Genomic DNA, 23676 nt, shown 5'->3' on the forward strand with positions numbered 1-23676 from the left:
CAGAATCTATTCTGCTTCAGGTGAACTCAAAAAACAGGGGGGTAGCCATCCTTATCTCAGATCAAGCAAAAGCAAAAATTGAGCTAATTAAAAGAAATAAGGAAGGAAAATATATCTTGCTAAAAGGTAACATAGATAATGAAGCAATATCAATACTAAACATATATGTACCAAGTGGTATAGCATCTAACTTCCTAAAGGAGGTTAAGAGAGTTGCAAGAAGAAATAAACAGCAAAACTATAATAGTAGGGGATCTCAATCTTACACTCTCGGAATTAGATAAATCAAACCACAAAACAAAAAAGAAAGAAATTAAAGAGGTAAATAGAATATTAGAAAAATTAGGTATGATAGATCTTTGGAGAAAACTGAATGGTGTCAGAAAGGAGTATACTTTCTTCTCAGCAGTTTATAGAACCTACACAAAAATTGACCACATATTAGGAGATAAAGACCTCAAAATTAAAGGCAGGAAGGCAGAAATAGTAAATGCTTTCTTTTCAGACCACGATGCAATAAAAACTACATTCAACAAAAAAGTTAGGGGTAAATAGACCAAAAAGTAATTGGAAACTAAATAATATCATGTTAAAGAATGATTGGGTGAAACAGCAAATTATAGACACAATTAATAATGTCATTCAAGATAATGACAACAATGAGACATCATACCAAAATTTGTGGGATGCAACCAAAGCAGTAATAAGGGAAAATTTTATATCCTTAGAGGCTTACTTGAATAAAATAGAGAGAGAAAAGATCAATGAATTGGGCTTGCAATTTAAAAAGCTAGAAAAACACCAAATTAACTCCCCTCAATCAATTACTAAATTTGAAATTCTAAAATTAAAAGGAGAAATTAAAAATATTAAGAGTAAAAAAAACTACTAATAAATAAAACTAAGAGTTGGTTTTATGAAAAAAACCAATAAAATTGATAAACCTTTGGTAAATCTGATTAGAAAAAGGAGAGAAGAAAATCAAATTGGTAGTCTTGGGTTACTTTGCCCAACTTTATGCCAATAAATTTGATTACCTAAATGAAATGTATGACTACCTCCAAAAATATAGGCTTCCCAGATTAACAGAGGAGGAAGTAAATTGCTTAAAAAGTCCCATTTCAGAAAAACAAATAGAACAAGCTATTAACTCCTTAAAAAAATCCCTGGGACCAGATGGATTTACATGTGAATTCTACCAACATTTAAAAAACAATTAGCCCCAATGCTGTATAAACTATTTGAAAAACTAGGGAATGGAGGAGTCCTACCAAATTCCTTTTATGACACAGACATGGTACTGATACCTAAACCAGGTAGGTTGAAAACAGAGAAAGAAAATTATAGACCAATCTCCTAATGAATATTGATGCTAAAATCTTAAATAAAATATTAGCAAAAAGACTACAGAAAATCATCCCTAGTATAATACACCATTATCAAGTAGAATTTATACCAGGAATGTAGGGCTGGTTCAATATTAGGAAAACTATTAGTATAATTGCCCATATTCATCACCAAATTAACAAAAACCATATGATCATCTCAATAGATGCAGAAAAGGCATTTGATAAAATCCAACATCCATTCCTATTAAAAACACTTGAGAGTATAGGAATAAATGGACTTTTCCTTAAAATAATCAGTAGCATCTATTTAAAACCATTAGTAAGTATCATATGTAATGGGGACAAACTGTAATCATTCCCAATAAGATCAAGAGTGAAACAAGGTTGTCTTCTATCATCGTTACTATTTAATATTGTATTAGAAATGCTAGCTTTGGCAATAAGAGTTTAGAAAGTGGTTTAAAGGAATTAGAGTAAGCAATGAGGAAACCAAATTATCACTCTTTGCTGATAATATGATGGTATACTTAGAGAACCCCAGACATTTTACTAAAACGTTGTTAGAAATAATCCATATCTTAAGTAAAATTGCAGAAAAAGTTGCCCACATAAGTCATCAGCATTCTTATATATCACTAACAAAATCCAACAGTTAGAGTTACAAAGAGAAATTCCATTTAAAGTAATTAGTGATTGTATAACATATTTAGGAATTTATCTGCCAAGGGAAAATCAGAAACTTTATGAGCAAAACTACAAAACACTTTCCACACAAATTATGTCTGATCTAACCAACTGGAAAAATATTAAATGCTCTTGGATTGGGCGAGCAAATATAATAAAGATGACAATACTACCTAAACTAATCTACTTATTTAGTGCTATACCAAACAGACTCCCAAACAACTATTTTCATCACCTAGAAAAAATAACAACAAAGTTCATATGGAAAAACAAAAGGTCAAGAATTTCAAGGGCATTAATGAAAAAAAAATCAAATGAAGGTGGCCTAGCTGTACTAGATCTAAAATTATATTATAAAGCAGCAGTTACTAAAACCATCTGGTATTGCCAAAAAATAGACTAGTTTATCAATGGAATAGATTAGGTTCAAAGGACAAAACAGACAATAACTTTGATAATCTAGTGTTTGAGAAACCCAAAGACCCCAGTTTTTGGGATAAGAATGCATTATTTGACAAATGCTGGGAAAATTGGAAATTAGTATGGCAGAAACTAGGTATTGACCCACACTTAACACCATACACCAAGATAAGGTCAAAATGATTTCATAACCTAGGCATAAAGAATGAGATTATAAATAAATTGGAAGAGCATAGGATAGTTTACCTCTCAGACCTGTGGAAGAGGAAGGAATTTTGTGACCAAAGAAGAACTAGAGATCATTAATGATCACAAAATAGACAATTTTGATTATATCAAATTGAAAAGTTTTTGTACAAACAAAACTAATGCAGAAAAGAAGCAATAAACTGGGAAAACTTTTTTTAGTCAAAGGTTCTGATAAAGACCTCATTTCCAAAATATATAGAGAATTGACTCTATAAGAAATCAAGCCATTCTCCAATTGATAAGTGGTCAAATGATATGAAGAGACGATTTTCAGATAATGAAATTGAAACTATTACCACTCATATGAAAGAGTGTTCCAAATCACTATTGATCAGAGAAATGCAAATTAAGACAACTCTGAGATACCACTACATACCTGTCAGATTTGCTAGAATGACAGGGAAAGATAAAGCAGAATGTTGGAGGGGATGTGGGAAAACAGGGACACCGATACATTGTTGGTGGAATTGTGAACACATTCAGCCATTCTGGAGAGCAATTTGGAACTATGCTCAAAAAGTTATCAAATTGTGCATACCCTTTGATACTGTTTCTACTGGGCTTATACCCCAAAGAGATACTAAAGAAGGGAAAGGGACCTGTATGTGCCAAAATGTTTTTGGCAACCCTGTTTGTAGAGGCTAGAAGCTGGAAAATGAATGAATGGATGCCCATCAATTGGAGAATGGTTGAGTAAATTGTGGTATATGAATGTTATGGAACATAAGAAAGATGTAAGAAACGACCAGCAGGATGAATCTGTATTCAGAGGATTGGCGAGGCTTACATGAACTGATGCTGAGTGAAATGAGCAGAACCAGGAGATCATTATATACCTCAACAACAATACTGTATGAGGATGTATTCTGATGGAAGTGGATTTCTTCGACAAAGAGAAGATCTTAGTTTCAATTGATTAAGGATGGACAGAAGCAGCTACACCCAAAGAAAGAACACTAGGAAATGAATGTAAACCGCTTTCATTTTTGTTCTTCCCGGGTTATTTATACCTTCTAAATCCAATTCTCCTGAGTAACAAGAGAAATGTTTGGTTCTGCACACATATATTGTATCCAAGATCTACTGTAACCTATTTAACATGTATAGGACTGCTTGCCATCTGGGGGAGGGGGTGGAGGGAGGAAGGGGAAAAATCGGAACAGAAGTGAGTGCAAGGGATAATGTAAAAAATTGCCCTGGCATGGGTTCTGTCAATAAAAAAGTTATTTTAAAAAAATTAAAAAATAAAATGAGAAGGAAAAAATAGTATATAGGGTTAGATTTAGAAGTTCTCTAGGGTCACCTGTGGCTCCCCCTTTCTTTTGTTTTTGGAGGAGTGTCTTAATGTCTTTGTTTCTCCTCTCTACTACATTTGTCCATGGGGATTAAAAGGTATGCCAGTGGTGTGTAAAATCTTATACTGTGCACAAAAGTGTGCAAAATGTTTAGAGGTATATTCAGGACCATTGTCTGTTTTTATTGCTTGTGGCACACCCATAATTGCGAATACTTGTGTAAGGAATTCAGTGAACACTCAGGCTGTCTCTTTTGCAGCTGGTATTACAAAAGTGAATTCTGAAAAAGTGTCTATCACAACATGGATAAAAGACAGACTCCCAAAAGATTTATAATGGGTCACATTCATTTGCCAGATTTTATTGGGCCACAAACCATGAGTGTTCTTCCCTGGAGGCAGTGTAGGAACGTGGAAAGGAAGGCAAGCCATACAGGCTTGTACTATGCTCCTAGCTTCCTCTCTTGTTATTCCAAATTATAAATGTAAAGCTCAAGCAGCCTGATGCTATTTAGAATGAGATTCCTGGGCTTCTTAGAATAAAGGTGTATTGACCAACATAGTTAGAAGGCTATCTGCTTTTGAATTACCATGAAAAATGGGACCTGGAAGTCCAGTATGAGAGTGGACATGCAAAATATAAATCTTACCTGGATGCTTTCTCACTTGCTTTTGAAGTTCGTTAAAGAGCTGATATATATTAGAGGCTGCAAATTTTATTTGGACTGTGGCAATTCTTTGTACCACACCTCCTGAATAGGCTGAATCAGATATTGTATTTATGTCTCCTGGATAACAAATAAGAGCTAGAATGATCGCATACAATTCATTCTGCTGAGTGGACTGAAAAGGAATTCTGACTACTCTCTTTATAGTTAAGTCATGAGAGTATACAGCACGAATATTATGTTTGGATGCATCTGTAAAGATAGTTGGCCCTTTGAGAGGAACTTTGGAAACTTTTTCTTCAAGAATCCATCGCCAATTATGTAATAGTCTAGTTATCTTTAATGGAGACCCATGTGTAAAATTTGGAGCCATGGCCAATAAAATTTGCCACTCTGCGATGGTCTCACAGCACACATTAATTTGTGTATTAATATAAAAGGTGTTTATCTTGTCAGGTCTTGTCCCAGATAATTGTTCTGCTCGCTTAATGGCCTTTAATAAAATTCTACTCACAAGCACCGGGAAAGGAGTAAGGATTTGTTCTGGTTGTGCCAGGAGGTTCACCCACTCTATCACACTGTCTCCTTGATGAAGGACTGCTGTGGGAGCCTCTTTTGTAGCAAAAACTGATATTTCCAAAGGGTTTTGAGTGACTATTTCAACCACATTGGATAAAGCCAGTTCAACATCTCTCAAAGCTTCATGAGCTTCTTTTGTAAGCTGATGTGGTGAATTTAAAGCACTGTCTCCTCTTAAAATGTCATACGATGGTTGCAATTGATAGGTAATCAAGCCTAACACTGGACATATCCATTGGATATCTCCTATCAGTTTCTGAAAATCATTTAAGGTGTTTAGCTTTTCTGTTCTTAAGGACAGTTTTTGTACTGTAATTGTCTTAGGGTATACTTCATATCCTAAATATTGAAAAAGCGCATCTCTTTGAATTTTTTCTGGAGCTATATACAATTGGAGATGTAATGGGCTGAGGCTCAAGTTGATGCACTGAGGTCCCAAGCATGTGAGGCTAAATAATAATTGGACCATACTCTATTAATATATATGCTTGGAGAAAGAATGGCCCCAGCTCATTCTATGTGCAAGTCCTTATGTGTTGTATAGGAAATGACATAGGGACGATTTTGGTGGGTGGAAGCAAAGGGGAAGGAAGAGAGGCAGAGAGAGACTGCTGGTTGGGTTCCTGTTGCAACTGCTCACATTGTTAATCCCTCTTTCCCTCCACAGAGAATAAAGATCAAAGATTTTCCCTTAACCTGAATTCCTGCCTCCGGCTGATTTTAAAATACACGGTCATCACAGATGTATTGATGGAGTTGTGAATGGATCCAACCATTCTGGAGAGTAATTTAGAATTACTCTCAACAAGTTATCAAACTGTGCATACTCTTTCATCTAGCAGGGTTACTACTGGGCTTATATCCCAAAGAGATATTAAAAAGGGGAAAGGGAACTGTAAGTGCAAAAATGTTTGTGAGAACCCTTTTCATAGTGTCTAGGAACTGGAAATTGAAGGGATGCCCACCAATTGGAGAATGGCTAAATAAATTGTGGTATATGAATGTTATGGAATATTATTTTTCTATAAGAAATGATCAGCAAGATGATACAGAGAGACATACATGAACTGATGCTAAGTGAAATGAGCAGAACCAGATCATTATACACTTCAACAACAATATTATATGATGATCAGTTCTGATGGCTGTGGCTCTCTTCAACAATGAGAGGATAAAATCAGTTCCAATTGATCTGTAATGAACAGAACCAGCTACATCCAGAGAAAGAACACTGGGAAATGAGTATGGACCATCTAAATCCGATCTTCCTTGTGCAACAAAATAACTGTATAAATATATATCCATATATTTTATTTAACATATACTTTACCATATTTAACATGTATAAGACTACCTGCTATCTAGGGGAGGGAGTGGAGGGAAGGAGGGGAAAAGTTGAAACAGAAGTTTTTGCAAGGGTCAATGTTGAAAATTACCCATGCATATGTTCTGTATATAAAAAAGCTATAATAATGATAAAAGAAAAGTGTTGATTTTTCAAAAGCTTTTTCTATATCTATTGATATAAAATATTACTTTTGTTGATTTTCTTACTAATATGGTTATTTTAATTAACAATAAATTTTTACTAATATTAACCTTGCAGTCCAGTCATGAATACTAATTTTTGGAAATTTATTTATGTTTTATTCAGTTTTTTCCTTCTGAAATTGGATTGCTTAAATTCTCACTTTCTTGTTATTTTGAGTATTTTATATTTTTATTACTATGCATTGATTTTATTTAAGGTCTAAAATTTGCTGGTGCATAAGAAACTGAAATACTTTCCAATAAATAGTATTCTCCACTTTTTTGTTATTTGTTATGAATTCTCCTTTTCCATTTTTCACACTAGTATTTGTATCTCCTTTTTTTTTTAAATAAATTACATAATGGCTATCTGATTTATTTTTAATCAGCTCCTTGTTTTGTTCCTTTTTTATTTTTTGCTTTTAATTTTATTAATTTATTCTTTAAATTTTAGGATTTTTATCTTGATGTTTAACTTACAAAAATTTGTTGTGTGGCAGATGTGTGTTGCAATGTTTAGAGCACTGGCACTAGAGTCAGGAGGACCTGACTTCAAATCTGGCCTCAGATACTTAACACTTATGCAATGTGTGATCCAGCACAAGTCACTTAACCCCAATTACCTCACAAAAGAAAAACAAAGAATGACTAAAAAATTGTTTGTTTTCTGGTATTTTGGTTGCATTCCAAATCATTTATCATTATTTTAAAAATTAATAAAAGTGCTTAAGATAAAATTTATTCTTTGGTTGGAGCCTAAAATTTTGAGAATGTTGTTAGAATGTTTAGAATTTATGGCTTCAATGATTGCATCTTTTGAGTAAAATCCTGCTAGAAAGGGGGTACTTATAAGGGCTAGATTACCTAGTATGATTGCGGAGGATGTGATTGGGAGAAGTATAAGTAGGCCTCCTATTTTATGGATATCTTGCTCGTCATTAAGGCTGTGAATGATGGAGCTGGAGCATAGGAAGAGCATTGCTTTGAAGAAGGCGGGTTTTGTCATTATGAGTCTATGTTCTTTGACCTAGCAATTTTTTATTGTTATTTAGTCTTCCATTGATTTTTTTTAATACTTTTCTCCCAAGTGGAGTTTTATTTAACATAATTTTATTGCATTCTAATATGTATGATAATTCTGCTTTGCTGCATTTAGTTGTGAGGGTTTTCGTATCTTGAGATGCCTATTCATAGGAGGAAATATGTATGCTTTTCCATTCAGTAATTAACAGAGGTGTACCATATATTTATAGTATATTATGCTGACAATTTTTCTAATATTAAACCTATCCTGCATTTTTGGTATAAATTTCTCAGGTTTGATAATGTATAACTTTTTTGATATTGTGTTGTAATATACTTTTTTGTATTTTATATAAAATTTTTTGGTCAATAATGGCACAATATTTGGGTCTCAAAAGGAGTTTCCCAAATACTTTATAAAGTATTGGAATTAATAATTTTTTAAGTGTTAAGCAGAATTTAGTTGTAAATTCATCTGATCCTGGGAAATTTTTTTTAGGAATTTAATTGATGGCTTATTCAATTTCTTTTTCTAACATGGGGTTAAATAACTTATTATCTCTTCTGTTTATCTGGGCAAATCATATTTTTTATAAATATTTAGGTTATTTCACTTAGTTTGTCAGATTTCAGAAGCATATAATTTGACAGAAGAGCATTTAATAATTGCTTTAGTTTCCTTTTCATTAATGGAAAACTCAGTCTTTTAATTTTTGATACTGGTAATCTGTTTTTTTCTTATTTTTAAAAAACAAACTCAATAATGATTTATTTATTTTATTTTTCCCCACAATTATTTTTCAGATTTATTTTTTAATTCAGTGTTTTCTTACTTTTAATTATATTAATTTCGCTTTTGATTTTCAGTATTTTTTATTTGGAGTTTAATTAAGACTTTGTAAATTTTTTTTCTAGTAATTTTTTAAAAGTTGCATGTCTAATTCATTGACCTTCTCTTTTTGTATTTATTGATGTAAGCATTTAAAAGTTATAAAATTTTCCCTAAGTACTGTTTTAGCTGCATCCCACAAATTTTGGTATGATGTATATCGCCTTTCTTTTTAAATAAATTATTGATTGTTTCTATAATTTGTTCTTTGTCCCACTCATTCATTAAGATTAGATTATATGACTTGTAATTAATTTTTTATCTATCCATTGTTTTTTATTGAAAGTAATTTTTATTGCATTATGATCTGAAAAGAATTCATTTTATTTTTCTGCTTTTCTGCCTTTGGTTGTGAGATTTTTATGATGTAAGTTCATCAGTTATAAAGATGCAAATTACTACTGAGAAAAAAACTACTCCTTTCAATTCCCATTCAGTTTTCTCTAGAGGTTTATCATATATAACTTTTCTAAAATTCTATTCATCTCCTTATTTATTTTATAGTTCTATTTATCTAGTTCTCAAAGGCTAAAGTTGAGTATTTTTCACTATTTCTTCCTGTAAATTATTTCACTTTTCCTTTAAGGATTTGAATGCTATGTTATTTGATTCATGTGTGTTTTAGATTGATAATACTTCTTTGTCTACAGCATCTATTAACAAAAGATAGTTTCCCTGCTTATCTCTTTTAATTAAGTCTTTGGTTTTTGTTTTATATGAGATAACACTTGTTAGCCCTTTTCTCCCAGCTGAGGCATAACAAATGCTGCTCTAATCTTTTATTTTACTCTTTTTTGTGTCATTGTATTTCACGTGTTTCTTGAAAAGAACATTTGCTTGGATTCTGATTTTTAATCCATCTTTTTTCTTCAAGACTATTTTTAAAAATGCATGTTGAAAACTATATATGTAAGTGGAAATATTTTATTTTTAAATTAATATTAAATTAATAAATAATTAATTTTATTAATTCAATATTTTATTTTATATTTTATATTTATTTTACATATTATATAATATTATATATATAAAATATAATATAATATATTTTATATTTATATATTATATTTATATTTTTATATATTATATTTTATTTAATATTTTATTAATTTAATATTAATTTAAAAATAAAATATTTCCACTTACATGTAAAGATAGTTTTCAACATGCATTTTTGTAGGATTTTAAACTCAAAAAATTTCTCCCTCCTTCTTTTACAAGATAGGAAGCAACCTGATATAGATATGATTATTTTAAACATATTTCCCTATTAATCATGTTATGAAAGAAAAATCAGAACAAAAGGGAAAAACCCACAAGAAAAAAAAAAGTGGAAAAAAAAACCTAAGTGAAAATGGTATACTTCAATCTACATATTCAGTTTCCATAGTTTTTCCTCTGGACGTGGACGGCATTTTCCATCTCAAGTCTATTGGAATTGTCTTAGATCCCTGTATTTCTGAGAAGACTTTAGTTTGTCATCATACAATTCTACTATTACTGTATACAATTTTCTCCTGGTTCTTATACCTGATTGGTATAGCACTAAAACAATAGATTAGTTTAGGGAGTATTGTCATCTTTATTTTATTTGCTCGGCCTATTCAAGAGCACTTAATAGTTTTCCAATTATTTAAATCTGTGGAAAGTTTTTTGTAATTTTGCTTATATAATTCCTGACTTCCTTTGGTAGATAGATTCCCAAATATTTTATGCTGTCAACAGTTATTTTGAATGGAATTTCTCTTTGTATCTCTTGCTGTTGAATTTTGTTGGTGATGTATAAAAATGCTGAGGATTTATGGGGATTTATTTTGTATCCTGCAACTTTGCTAAAGTTATGAATTATTTCTAATAGCTTTTTAGTAGAAACTCTGGGGTTCTCTAAGTATACCATCATATCATCTGCAAAGAGTGATAGTTTGGTTTCCTCATTGCCTACTCTAATTCCTCTAATATCTTTCTTGACTCTTATTGCCAAGGCTAGTGTTTCTAATACAATATTGAAAAATAATGGTAACCTTGCTTCACTCCAGATCTTACTGGGAAAGGTCCCAGTTTTTCCCCATTGCATATGATGCTTACTGATGGTTTCAAATATATGCTCCTGACTATTTTAAGGAAAAATCCATTTATTCCTCTCCTCTCCAGTGTTTTTATTAGGAATGGATGTTGGATTTTATCAAATGTTTTTTCTGCATCTATTGAGATGATCACATAGTTTTTGTTAGTTTCGTTATGGATATAGTCAATTTATGCAAATAGTTTTCCTAATATTGAATCAGCCCTGCATTCCTGATATAAATCCTACTTGGTCATAGTGTATTATCCTGGGGATGATATTCTGTAATCTTTTTGCTAGTATTTTATTTAAGATTTTAGCATCAATATTTATTAGGAAGCTTGGTCTATAATTTTCTCTCTCTGTTTTCAACCTACCTGGTTTAGGTATCAGTACCATGTCTGTATCATAAAAGGAATTTGGTAGGACTCCTTCAATCCCTCTTTTTTCAAATAGTTTATATAGCATTGGAGTTAATTGTTCTTTAAATGTTTGGTAGAATTCACATGTAAATCCATCTGATCCTGGGAAAGCTATATTTTTGAGAATATTCTTCCATTTCATTTAAGTTGTCAAATTTATTGGCATAAAGTTGGGCAAAGTAGCTCCTAATTATTGCTCTAATTTCCTCTTTGTTAGTGGCGAATTCTCCCTTTTCATTTTTAAGACTAACAATTTGATTTTCCTCTTTCCTTTATTTTAATCATATTTACTAAGGGTTTGTCTATTTTGTTGGTTTTTTCATAGAACCACCTCTTAATTTTATTAATTAATTCAATAGGTTTTTTACTTTCAATTTTATTGATCTCTCTTTTTTAGATTTTCAAGTTCAGTGTTTGACTGGGGGGTTTTAATTTGTTCCTTTCTAGCATTTTTATCTGCAGTCCCAATTCATTGACCTTCTCTTTCTCTATTTTATGCAAGTAGGCCTCTAGAGATATGAAATTTCCCCTTATTACCCCTTTGGCTGCATCCCACACATTTTGGTATGACGTCTCATTATTGTCATTTTCTTGGGCAAAGTTATTATATCTATGATTTGCTGTTTCACCCAATCACTCTTTAGTATGAAATTATTTAGTTTTCAATTATTTTTTGTTCTAATTTCCCCTGGCTTTTTGTTGAATGTAATTTTCATTGCATTGTGGTCTGAAAAGCATTCTGCTTTACCGCATTTGAGCTTGAGGTTTTTATGTCCTAATATATGGTCAGTTTTTGTATAGGTTCTATGAACTGCTGAGAAGAAAGTGTACTCCTTTCTGTTTCCATTTCATTTTCTTCAGAGATCTATAATATCTAACTTTTCTAGTATTCTATTTACCTTTTTGACTTCTTTCTTATTTATTTTGTGGTTTGACTTATCTAATTCTGAGAGTGCAAGGTTGAGATCTCCCACTATTATAATTTTGCTGTCTATTCTTGCAGCTCTCTTAATTTCTCTTTTAAGAATTTAGATGCTACACCACTTGGTGCATATATGTTTAATACTGATATTGCTTCATTATCTATGCTACCCTTTACCAAGATATAGTGCCCTTCCTTATTTATTTTAATTAGATCAATTTTTGCTTTTGCTTGATCTGAGACCAGGATGGCTAACCCTGCTTTTTTGACTTCACCTGAAGCATAGTAGATTCTACTCCAACCTTTTACCTTTATTCTGTATATATCTCCCTACTTCAGGTGTGTTTCCTGTAAACAACATATTGTAGAATTCTGGCTTTTAATACATTCTGCTATCCGCTTCCTTTTTATGGGGGAATTTACCCCATTCACATTTATGGTTAAAATTCCCAATTCTGTATTACTTGCCATCTTGTTAACCCCTTTTATGCTTTTCTCCCTTCTTTCCCCCTTACCCCCCTCTCCAGTATTAAACTTGTTTCTCACAGTCCTCCCTTTTTAGTATCCTTTACCCCGCCTTAGGGTTCCTCCCCCATCTTACTCCTTTTCCTCAGTTTCCGTATTCCCTTCTGCTTAGCTTATTCCTTCCCTTTTCACTTTTCCCTTCCCACTTTTCAATGAGGTGGGAGAAGTTTCACCATAAATTGAATATGTCTAAAATTTTTCTCTTTAAGCCAATTTGGATGGAAGTAAGATACCCACTGTATTAATCCCCATCCATTCTTTCTCTCAGATATAATAGGTTTCCTTTGCCTCTTTGTGAGATATAGTACCCCCACTTTACCCTTTTTCTGGGTACAATGTCCTTTCTACCTTTAGTTTCTAGAACAAGGTATACATGTATTCTTTATACATCTTTATAGCAGAAATATAGTTCCCAATATTTCTTTTACCTTTTTAGGTTTCTCTTGAGTTCTATAGTTGTAGATCAAACTTGTTGTTAAGTTCTGGTTTTTTCCTCAAAAATAGGTGAAATTCGCTTATTTCGTTGAATGTTCATCTTCTTCCCTTGAAAAAGATGCTTCTTCTGGCTGGACAAGTTATTTTTGGTTGCATACCGAGTTCCTTAGCCTTTCAGAATATCATATTTCAGGACCTTCAATCTTTTAATGTGGATGCTGCTAGATCCTGGGTAATTCTTATTTTGGCTCCTCTATATTTGAATTTGCTTTTTCTAGCCACTTGAAGTATTTTTTCCTTTGTCTGAGGGTTCTGGCATTTGGCTACTATATTTCTTGGTGTTTTGATTTTAGGATCCCTTTCAGTAGGTGATCGATGAATTCTTTCAATGTCTATTTTGCCCTCTGTTTTTCTGACTTCTGGGCAGTTCTCTTTGATAATTTCCTGGAAAATAGTGTCCAGACTCTTTTTTTCATCATATTTTTTAAGGAGTCCAATTATTCTCAGATTGTCTCTCCTAGATCTATTTTCCAGATCTGTTGTTTTCCCAAGAAGGTATTTGATACTTTTTTTCCATTGTTTCATTTTTTTAGTTTAACTTGACTGATTCTTGGTGTCTCCTGGAGTCATTCCTTACTCATTCCATGTGTTTAATTCTGATTTTCAATTAAGCATTTTCTTCACTCACTTTTTTATATCTTTTTCTAATTGTTCAATTGCATTTTTAAGTGTGTTGTTTTGTTCTATGGAATTTTTTTTCCATTTTGCCAATTTTATTTTTTAGAGAGGTATTTTCTTTTTCCACTTCACTAATTCTATTTTTCAAGGATTTGATTTCTTTATCCACTCTGTCTTTAAATGAGTGGGATGACTTCTCTGGACTCTCTTGCCAAGCCTCCCTTTCCTTTTCCCATTTTTCTTCGAGCTCTTTTATGAGAACCTTTTTAATTTCTTCTATGAGATTCATCTGTGCTGAGGACCAGATGATTTCCTCCTTTGGGGATTCACCTGGAGACAGTATTTTTAGTCTCCTCAGGGTTTAGATCAGGGGTCCTCATACTAAGGCCCACAGGCCAGATGCGGCAGCTGAGGATGATTATCCCCCTCACCCAAGGCTATGAAGTTTCTTTATTTAAAGGCCCACAAAACAAACTTTTTGTTTTTACTATAGTCTGCTCCTCCAGCAGTCTGAGGGACAGTGAACTGGCCCCCTATTTAAAAGTTTGAGGACCCCTGGTTTAGATTCTGCTCTCTATCCTTATAGAAGCTATCAATGGTTAAGATCCGTTTAAATTTTTTGCTCATTTTGTCAGAGAAGAATCAAAGACAAACTAGCAAAGAAAAAAAGAAAAATAACCCAAATGGAATCTGCTTTTTTTTTTTTTTGGGAGATAGGGGGTGGGGGGGGCTGGGTGGTGTTACCAAGCTTCCTCTATAGACTGAGGCACTAACAGGACAGCGATGGCTGTGCTGCGCCTGTGCTCTGAGACTCTGAGAGCGTGCTGAGACACTGTGGGGGAAGGGGTGTCCAGGTACCGAGAGACTCCAGCTGTTCGGGTTCTATTCTTCATCCCCTGTGTTTTTAGCTTCTCTTGTCTGCTCGTTTGCTGCCAGAGCAAAGTATCCAATCCTGTAGTAAAGCTTTCTGCAGAGATGGCTGATATCACACCCCACCCCCCTCTGGTCATTAGTCCTTTAGAATTGTCTTGGATCATTTTATTGCTGAAAAAAGTTAAATCAATTATATTTGATCATTATACAAGGTTAACATTCTGTACAGTATTCTCCTCCCTTTACCCCAGTCCCTGGAATCTGGCTGATCATCATTTTTTAAAATGTCACTACAGTATTTTATTACAATTATGTGCCATGACTTATTCAGTCCTCAATTTGCAATTCTTTGTCACCACAAAAAGAGCTGCCATACATATACACATGCTCTTATATATACACATTTTCACATACATAGCATGCATCTGAAATAATATTAATATGGCTAACATGTAATGTATATTTCTCATTTGTTTCAATCTTTGTTTCACTTTATCTGTTGGTGATCTTGTTCTTTAAAATAATAATATGATGGTTCTCTCTTGGAGAAAGCATGTTTTTTGGGGAGGTTTTCTGGAGGCAGCCTTAGTTTCAGTTAATCACTCCAAATACAAACAGGTGCTAAAAGTTCAGATCTTTTATTGTCTCCAATATAGCCAAGTTAGTTTTCTTAGAGACCTATCTTTCTGCTTGGTTCCAAGAGCTCTTGCAGCTTTGTCCTTTGCCTCTGCTTTCTTCAACTTCCAGCCAGCACCAAGGTGGAAGATGCAATGAATCTCTCTTGCCTTCGAGAGACAGCTTGTAGGCTTCCTCCCAGTGTGCTCTTCTCCAACCCCTGGGAATGTTCCCAAGTAATTCCTTGAAGCTCTAAGAGTTTCCTTTCTCTATATGATCTCTCAAAGGTTAACTCCTCCTCTAAGAGAATGGGATTGTGGGATATCTCCCAGCATGCTCTCTGGCCCTAAGAGCTTAGGGAGGTGTGTGAATTCGGATATCTCATGCTAAATCCTGAAATTTTCCAAACATGTGAACTCCAATGAGTACTTAAATACTTCTTGCTTCTATGAGCACAAGCATTGTTTCTATCAGTTGTACTTAGTGCCTTGTTTCAATTTCTGGCCCAAAATATCTCCTTCTAAGATCAAATCAATCATATTGAACCATGCTAAATTAGATAAATATTGTCTCTATCAGTTCTAATGGCTTAACAATTTGTAAAGATTCCAACATTTGTCTAAGATGATTATAATGATTACTAACCCTACTTTTTTCCCTAATGAATTCTACTCCTTTTCTCTGTCTCTGCTAACTCTTCAATTTTAATTTTACTCCTTAATTTGCCTTATTACTTAACTTCCTCTTATCTTCACCCCTTTTCTCTTCCTCTTTTTCCATTCCCATTAATCTACAGACCTTATCCCACTCCTGTTAATTTAAACACCTGTTAATATCTAAGAATTTCTTCTTTTGATATTTGATTTTCTATATTTTGAAAGTCCTGAGTAGTTCTCTTGCATTATTTTTTTGCACTATGGCATTATTTCCTATAATGTTCTTTTGGGAGAGCTATCATTCTTAGCCTCTCTATGTAATATTCTCTTCTAAAATATAATCGTTCTCTGGGATCAGATTTCTTGGGGAACTTCTGGAGGCAGCCTTAGTTTCAGTTTAGAGTAATAATCACCTCAAATGCAGCCAGGAACTACAGTCCAGTCCTTTATTGTCTCTTCCAAAATACCTGGTTAGCTTTCCTTGGTTCCAGGAGCTCTTGTTGCTAGTCCTTTGCCTCTGCCAGCTTCAGCCTCCAGCTCCCTCTGATTCCAAAGCCTCCAGCCAGCATAAAAGTTGAAGATGGAATGACTCTGACTCCTACTCTCAGAGTGGGCTTGTGGGCTTCTGACTTGTGAATCTCTTGGACTTGTGAATCTCCTTGACTGAATGCTGACTTGTGTATCTCCTGGAAGTCTCTAGTTGGCTTGTGGGAGCTCTTTATATATATATCTTAAAGGTATGAACTCTAAAGGTGTGAACCAAATACATAAGCATTGTTTCTATCAATTCCAGTGACTTAGCACCCTGTTTCAAGTTCTGGCCCATAACATCTCTATATGCATTCTCTCTTTCAGATCAATTTATTTTGTTTCCATAATGAATATTTTGTTTAATGTTAATGATTGTTATTTTTAGCTTTCTTCTTCTAGATTATCTTCAATTTCTTTATATTTGCATTCCCAATATGTTGTTCTTTCTCATTTCTTTCTTGAAACTTGCCATTGCTAATTCCAGTTTTTCTATTCTACCTCATGATTTCTGTTGTACAGGCCATAATTTCTGCTCTCATACTTTGCATTTCTCTTTTAAATTATTTAGAAACAACAACCACTATTTCACAGGATTTTCTGTTTTTTTTTTTAATGTTGGATCAGCTTCTTTTTCTTGTCATTTTTTTATTTATAGATGCAAAGGCCAATAATTGAAATGGAGTAGTCTTCAAATTTGTGCATCTCACATTTCATTTGAGCTACTGAAATTTTACTTCCCTTATAGATCACAGCATCTTCTTTGGTGTGGACATGCAGAGACCACAATTTTATTGGACTGTCCACAATGTTCGAATGCCAAATGTAAATAATTTTGTACCAAATCTGAATTTCTGGTATGAATACAAATTCATCATAATCTGGTAATATTTTATTAATATATATTAACAACATTGTTCTACAGTTTATTTCCTCCACTATACCTATTCTAGATTTGGTTATTTGGTCTTATTGGACTTTGGGGGTAGGATAGACATTATGTAACAAAATAGTTAATTTTTCTTTGAATATTAAATAGAATTCACTTTAATTCAACCTATTCTTATTCACTTTCTCCTCTCCTTTTTTCGGAAAGAATTCATTTATGATTTATTCAACTTCTTTTTCTGAGATTAGGTTATTTGAATATTCTATTTTTCTCTCATTCTGTGTTTTAATCTATTTTTTAAATTTATATTCCTCTATTTCATTGATTAGCTTTGTTTGCATATAATTGGACATACTAGTTTCCAGTTTCTAAAAAAATTTCTCTTCATCTGTTTTGAGTTTTTTTCTTTACTGATTTCCATGATTTGATTTCTTTATCTCTGCATCCTTGTCTATGTCCTTGTCTATGTCAGTGTGTCTGTGTTGGTGTCTCTGTCTGTCTGTTTGCTGTCTTGTCTCTTTTTCTTTATTTCCTTTCCTTGTCTCATGAAAACTGGAAATAAAGTGAAGCAGTCTGTCATAGCTTGATCTTATTATTCATCTGCACAAAAACTTTCCTATTTGGTTTGATTTGACCTTCCTTAAACAGTCTGGTGCTACCCTGATCCCAGAACTCATTTTGGCAGGACTTAGTACAGACAACACATTAACTTAGCTTACTGAAGCTCAGAACTTTTTAGCTCAAAAGACCCACTAAGATGAGCCCAGTTACAAGGATGAATACATACCACCATATTATAGCTCCCTTTATTTTGATCAAATTAAATTTAATGACTTTTTTTAAATGTTAATTCTTGTACTTAATTTTTAGAATTTCTATTTATGTCTTTAGTTGGAGTTTCATGATACATTTTAAAAAATAATAGCTTTTTTATTTTTCAAAATTCATGCGAAGATATTTTCAATATTCACCCTTGCAAAAGGATGGTATCATATTCAAATTATGTACCCATTTTGACATTATTTTGGTATGGGATACTGAGTTGGTGTTTTGGTCTTCCGTCAGTATAATAACTTTGTATGGCTAATTTTTTTTTCTGTTTCTTGCTCATTTTCTTTTTTCTTCCCCTCCTCCCCCCATTTCATAATTTTCAAAGCAAGCTCTACTTCTAAGACACCGCTCAAGCTTTTTGTGCAACTCTGAGCCTTTTGAGTGCAGGGATCCCTTGTATTTGGTGTCTTGCTCATAGCTCTTGGGATAGCCCATCATAGTCCCACCTATTAAATATGCGTGGTTTCCTGGGCCAGCAATTTACCATTTGTCTTACTGTTTTACTGAGCCAGGTTCTATGGTCTCAATTGCTGATCTGCTGTGATTTAGATATTCCCGCTGGCTTTCCCTTACACAGAGCACCCCTTTCACCCTAGTAAGACTGAACATTCTTGAAGTCCTTCTGACATTTCTTAGCTGGAAAATTGTTTCATTCAATCTTTTTGTAGACTATATCATTCTGTTCAGAGACTTGGTTTCTTTCTCCCTCTATCTGTCTCCCTTTATCCTGCATTTTCTCAAAAATCTGTTTTGCTTATGACCACTGCCTCCCTTAATCTACCTTCGCTTATGTCAACCTGTTTTCTTTCTTTTTTTTGCTTTTCTATATTACTTCACTGTATTGTAAGACACATTTCTACATCCAACTGAGTGTGTATATCATTCCCTCTTTGAGTCAGTTCTATTGTGGGTATGGTTCAACTGATTATAAAAGCTCTTTTGCACCTCTTTTAGGTGTGATAATTTTCCTCATTTTTCCTCTCCTTTTTGTTTTCTCTCAGATTATCCCTCTTTTTCAATCCTTACTTTTATGTTTATGAAACCATCCCATCATAGTCATTTCATACCTGTGCTCTGTTTATTCCCCTTGAATGCCCTCATAATGATAAAGTTTTCAGGAGTGGCACTTATCATTATCCCATATGGGAATATAAAAATATTAATCTTATTGATTTTGTTATGATTTTTCTTTCATGTGTAGAAATCAAAAAAGCTTCTTGATTTTTTATTTGAAAATTCTATTTTCTAGTGATCTCTGTTTTTTTTTTTTCATCAGGAATGCTTGAAAATCTATTTTAATTAAATATCCATATTTAATTAAAATCCCCCTTATGACTTGTACTTTTTGCTGAATAAATTATTCTTGGTTGGAATCCCAGCTCTTTTGCCTTTCATAATATTATAGTCCACTGCCTCTGATCCTTTAATGTGGAAAATGCTGAATCTTGTGTTATCCCGAGTGTGGCTCAATAATATTTGAATTGGGTTTTTTTTTCCTGGTTGTTTGCTTTTTTTTTTTTTTTTTTTTTGATCTGGGAGCTCTGGGATTTGACTACAATATTCCAGGGAGTTTTCATTTTGGAATCTCTTTCAAGAAGTGATTGATAAAGTCTTTCAATTTCTATTTTACTTATCTGGTTTTAGGATATAAGGACAATTTCCCATGATAATTTCTTGAAATATTATGGCCAGACCATTTAAAAAATGTACTTTCCAGGACTAATTATTTTCCAGTGAGATATTTCACATTATTTTCTATTTTTTCATCTTTTAGTTTCTTGGTGTCTCATGGCATCATGGTCTTCCACTTGTTCAGTTCCAATTTTTTTTGTACCTATTTTTCCATTTGAACAATTCTTTTTTTTTTTAATATTCTTCTCTTTATTGGATTTTTGTATGTTTTTCCCATTTGGCTTGTATTTTTTTAAAGTTTTTTTTTTACGCATTTTTGTGTTTTTTTAATCAAGTTGCTGAGTTTATTTTCTTAATTTTCTTGTCATTCATTTTTCCCATTTTCTGTTCTTTTTTTGTTTGTTTTTAAAAATTCTTTATGAATAGAATTTCTTCCATGAATTCTCAATAGACTTCTATCCAATTCATAAATTTCTTTGAGGATTTACTGGTAGATGCTTTTACATAGTTGTTGTCTGGGTTTTTATCTTAAGCTTTGTTAGCTATTTGTAATGGTCATGTTCCTTTTTTGCTGTTGGCTTATTTTTCCAGACTATTTCTTAAATTTTTACTTTATTTTAAAGTTGTACTCTTCTCCCAGTGTGGAGGGGTGGTGTTCCAAACTTAAGGCCTTTTCACAGCTATTTTCAGAGGTACTTTTAGAATTCTGTAGGTTTGGGGATCTTCCAAATTAATGTTTACAGCTAGCTTTGACCTCTGCTTTCTTAGTCTATTCTCTGCTTTTTCCCCTGGAAGAAACATTGCTTCTTTGTGCCCATTACAGGAATGGCCACTTCTCCTAACTCTATGATTGTGACCAGGTTTTTGGCTTTTCTGCAAGTACAATTGCTTGTGTTCTGTTTTGTCTTGGAATTGAGACCATTGTCCTTACTCCCCATGCGTGAGCAAAAGCACTCTTCTCTGTTCTGGAACAGAGTCTTTGTTCCTGTGACCTTGAGTGCTGATCATTGCTTTTGATTCTGGAACTTTGACCCATAATTGTGTATGGGAAGTACAACAAGTTTAGAATCCAGTGTCTGCAAAGGGTACCTCACAATCTCCTTCCAACCTCCACCTCCATTATCAGTAGATTAAAAGCGCCCAAAGCCACTGATGCCACCAATGCAACAACCTTCAAGGTCTGCTGGTGGTGCCAGTGCATTACAAATACAATCACCACTCTGTTTACACAGACATTTCTTGTGAATCTAAGTTTTCTTGAGCTAGAAAATTGTTTCATCTGAATTTTTGTGGTTTTCTTTTTGCCTCAGAATTTGATTTGACACCTTGTTTTAGATCGTTTAGAAGGGAATTTGGAAGATCTCAGCTAAGTGATTCTTTACTCTGTCATCTTATTGACTTCTCCAGGTATATTTTTTCAACTTCCATAAATATATCTATTCTGAATATCATCAGGAAATTGGAAAAAAATGTCACTATATATATCACCTGCAAAAAACCCATTTTTAACATTTGAATTTTCTTTCTAATATATTTGAAAGACTTTAACTTATTTTCAGAATTTATTGATTAAAATTGAAATTGTTAAAGTTAGCCATTGGAGTCTTGGAGTTAGAAAATTAGGAGACTATAAGATTAAATTTAGAAAATTGTTTTTCTTTTGTTTTGTGAAGATTATTTCTGTAGTCTTTCAAATAGTATTTTGTTTCTATAATCGGAAATTCTGAGTAATTTTTGAAAGTTATTTCTTGCACTTTTGACTTTATACTTAGTCTTTAATAAGTATTAAATAATATATATGTATTTACAAATACTTCTGAAAGCTAGGATTCTTAAGGTATGCCTATGTATTTTGTCTTCAAAATCAGTATGTTTTACCTTTATATACATCATGGGTTCTTTAAAAAATGTTGCTTTTTCCTTCTTTTTCTCTAGATGATTTTTCACTTTCATATATCTTGTTCCAAATTAGTTTTTTTTCCTTTGGCTTCTTTAAAGAGAGACCTATCATTGTTTTCTATTCTAATGAATTCTAATGAAATGAAATGCTTCCATTTGTTCTTTCTTTACTGGATATTTCAAGATTCTAATCTTTCTCTTGAACTTTTTGCTGTAGTTTCATGCTCTTTTGAAAATCCATGAAGATCTATGTTCAACAAGCATTCACTGAATTAACTTTGCAATATTTATATAAAGTTATTCGCAATCTTGTATATGTCTTGGTGGTCAGTTTTCTTTCTGATTTTTAGTATCATTACTATTGATATAGCTGCTATTAATTGATTTTTATTCTGACTTTTTACGTAGTTTAAATATATTTCTTTTTATATTCTATATTAAATAGATATTTCTTTATATTCACTTGTTACTGATTTTCTGGCCACTTGTTTAATGATTGGTTTTGGCCTAAGAGTAGACTCCAAAATAATACTTATACTACTTCAACATAAGGGGATATATTTTTCACTGCCCTCTGCCATTATTTAACAAAGCTTCTTGGGAAGTTGTGTGAAAGGTCTAGCTCCAGCTAGCTTCCAATCTCTTTTGTTTCAAGTTTACTATACCCTTATATATTTTCTTGCTGACCCTCTCTGCCAGGTGCATTCATTCTTTAATTTTCTAATTGTACAGAGTCAGAGGCTGCTGCTTTTTTCAGGTATAAAATGGAGGGGGTAGTAAAGTAGATATTTTTGGCAAGTTCTTTGGTTTTGGAACAATAATTTAGTGACTGCTCCAAACAGTAAAAGAGCACAGGTCAAATATGAACTTAGATACTTAATGATCATATTACTCTGGGTAAGTTATTTAATCTCTCTCTCTGCCTCAATTTCCTTAACTGTAAAAGTGGAATAAGGATTGTTGGGAAGATCAAATGAGATATACTTAGCACAATGCCTGACACCTTGTAGACACTGAATGATGATTTTCTTTAGAATTTAAGCTCCTTGGTGGTAGGGGTTGTCTATTTTTTTTGCTTGTCTTTGTATTCATGGCACTGTATAGTGTCTGGAACATAGTAAGCATTTAATGACCATTGTATCATCTTATCTATCTATCTCTTCTGTGCATAGCTAGCCAGGAAAATCTATTAAAGTTGTACTGTTTTATGGCTTGTTTCAAGAGACTACTGAAGCAGAATGTGTAGGAGGGAAATTCCTGAGTGAAGCACAAGATGGTAGGTTAATTTGTATACCATTCTAGAACATGGAGGCTATTATGGGAAGAGTGCTGAGTGTGAATGTTACAGTTTAGAATCCTCTATCATTGTTTATTAACATGACTATTACCTTGTTTGGCTTTTTTACTTCTTATCCTATAGAAATATCTGTAATTGTTTCACATCTAACATAAAATTTCACTTAAAATCAAGATTTGTGGGTATTAATAAAAAGGTTATTCCACCATTTTATTGTCCACATGATTTGAAAGTCAAGGTCCATTTCTTTTAATACCAACCTTGCTCTTATAAAGAGAAGAGTAAAGAAATATATGGTATATATGAGAGATATAATATTTAACTAAAGACAAATATGTTAAATATAAAGAAGTGAAGCTGGGGAAAAAGAATAAGCATTTTTATAAAGCATACTATGTATTAAATACCATATTAAGCAGTTTACAAATATTATACTATTTTATCCTTATATTAACTCTTCAACATAGGCACTATTTGTCATCTGCATTTTATAGCTGATGAAAAAAACAAACAAGGTTAAACAATTTGCTCAAGATCACACAGCTATTAAGCGTCTAAGGCCATATCTGAACTTGGGTTTTTCTAACCTTAGGCACAAGTACTCTATCTACTATACTACCAGTAACCTATGGGTATAAACAGAAAAATGTCATTAGAATATAAATAATAAGGAAAAAATTTATTGGTTATGTAGTTATGAGAGATCAGTTCAGAAAAGTGATTATTT

General features: G+C 32.8%; 1 protein-coding gene across 1 annotated transcript in view; it reads left to right on the forward strand.

Moving 5' to 3' along the window:
• The window catches only part of MDGA2 (MAM domain containing glycosylphosphatidylinositol anchor 2), a 639286-nt gene that overhangs the window by 262942 nt on the left and 352668 nt on the right, over positions 1-23676 (forward strand). The window lies entirely within an intron of this gene.

The sequence above is a fragment of the Sarcophilus harrisii genome, chromosome 2 (assembly GCF_902635505.1).
Source record: "Sarcophilus harrisii chromosome 2, mSarHar1.11, whole genome shotgun sequence".
Taxonomy (NCBI): Eukaryota; Metazoa; Chordata; class Mammalia; order Dasyuromorphia; family Dasyuridae; genus Sarcophilus; species Sarcophilus harrisii.